This window comes from Lontra canadensis, unplaced genomic scaffold (genome assembly GCF_010015895.1).
Source record: "Lontra canadensis isolate GAN:19392208 unplaced genomic scaffold, GSC_riverotter_1.0 scaffold113, whole genome shotgun sequence".
NCBI lineage: Eukaryota > Metazoa > Chordata > Mammalia > Carnivora > Mustelidae > Lontra > Lontra canadensis.
Genome location: NW_022631107.1, coordinates 3,006,635 through 3,008,670, shown reverse-complemented (window position 1 = coordinate 3,008,670; position 2,036 = coordinate 3,006,635). Strand labels below are relative to the sequence as shown.

The 2,036-nt window shown below is 37.7% G+C and overlaps 1 pseudogene; it reads left to right on the top strand.

Moving 5' to 3' along the window:
• The first annotated feature begins 1,100 nt into the window (after positions 1–1,100).
• On the top strand, positions 1,101–1,595 carry LOC116856859 (annotated as a pseudogene).
• Positions 1,596–2,036: the final 441 nt, after the last annotated feature.

The following is a 2,036-nucleotide window of genomic DNA, read 5'->3' as shown; positions in this document are numbered from 1 at the left end:
TCCTACCAACAGTGTAAGAGGGTTCCCCTTTCTCCACATCCTCTCCAACACTCATTGTTTACTGTCTTGTTGATTTTGGCCATTCTAACTGGTGTAAGGTGGTATCCCATTGTGTTTTCATTTGAATCTCCCTGATGGCTAATGATGAACATTTTTTCATGTGTCTGCTAGCCATTTGTATGTCTTCTTTGGAGAAGTGTCTGTTCATGTCCTCTGGCCATTTTTTGACATGATTATCTGTTTTGTGTGTGTTGAGTTTGAGGAGTTCCTTATAGATCTTGGATATCAGCTCTTTTTCTGTAGTGTTTTTTTATCATAAGTCAAAGATTTTTTTTTTTATTAGTTTCAGAAGTAGACTCTAGTGATTCATCAGTTGCCTATAACACTGAGTGGTCACGACATCAAGTGCCCTCTTTAGTGCCCATCACCCAATTATCCCTTCACCTCAACCACCTCCCTTCCAGACTGCCAATTTTTTTTCAAACTCTGATTTCTACTTTAATCAGCTTTTAAGGCAAGAATCAAACACTTTCTTGAATTAACATTTTTCCCTCCAGTGCCTGCCTCCCTCCAATTATTAGCTGGAAAATGCTTTATCCTTTATGTATTCCAAGGAATCAAGAGGTTGGGTAGCCCCAACAGTTCTTATCATTAAACTGGTCCCAAGTATTTTTTTTAAATGCAATGATTGTAGGATATTATTAGTAATTTGCTTTTACTTAAATTAGTGTAATATGTTTTAATACCTTTTTTATTACTACTTTAGATGCTCTTGCAAAATATGACATAAGTAGCAAATCATATAATAAGCTCCAGGTACTCATTCAAAAATTAAGTCAGGGACTATCTCATTTTGTCTGTACCCTCACACATTCCCTGACCCTGGGGTTATTTTGAAGCAAATCCCAGACATTATATAATTTCATCTTTACATTGTTGCTCTAAGATTTCAAGAATAGGGCACCTTGGTGCTGGCAGGGGTCCACCACTGCAGTGCTGCCTCAGTGGGACAGGGACTCCCATGAGGTGTGCAGGGTCCTATGCTCATGACGGTGGCATGCTGCACACTTAAAGTGACAGATTTGTTGAGTTCCTAAATGATGGACTTAAGGGAAGTATGGAAAATCGCTGGAGAAAAGATCACTGTCACTTTAAATGTTAAAAAGAGCATCCCACCAACATTTGTTGGGGAGAAGGAGCCCTCCCAAGGACAGAAGGTTGAAGACATAGAGATTGAGTTGACATCCACTCCCAGTTTTGTAGCTGAAGTTATAAAGAATGGTGGTAAGAAGTCCCCTGTGCTGGACTGTCACTATCCAGAAGATGAGTTTGGACTAGAAGAGGAGGACAGGAATGGCATTTCTCTATCAGGGAAGTGAGCTTTCAGTCCACTGGTGAGTCTGAATGGAAGGGCATGACTTACACAGTCAACACCGATTCCCTGCTCTGGGCCTTCTATGACCACCTAATGGATTTGCTGGTGGACCACAGGGTGGTGAATAACACCTCTGCGGATGCGTGAGTGGAGCTCAGCCCTGGAGCCCCAAGAATATGTTATTCTTCTTGAAGACAGCAACAGTTTTGTCAAGAACTAGTAGAGCAGATAAGATGCGAAATACCTTCACTTTATGGCGATATAGAATTATGTATTATATTAATAATATATTATGACATATAAATAATAAGATATATAGTCTCACATATTAACATACAATGATGTAATTAATTAATACATTATATATTAATATATTGTTATATATTTTGCCATTAAGTGTACATATGTATATATAATAATGGTATTACGTGTCATATATAACAATATAAAATAACTATATCTACAATACCATTGTCACAAAATATGTAATTTTTTACAAATATACCTTCTGTGTTCACATTTCCCTAATCGCTTCATAAATGTTTTTTGCTTTATAGTTTATTGTTTGAATCAGGACCATAATAAAGGCCATGGGTTGCAGTGGGTTGAAAATGTCCGTAAGTTCTCTTTTACCTTACCTCTCTATCTCTTTTATCCTCCT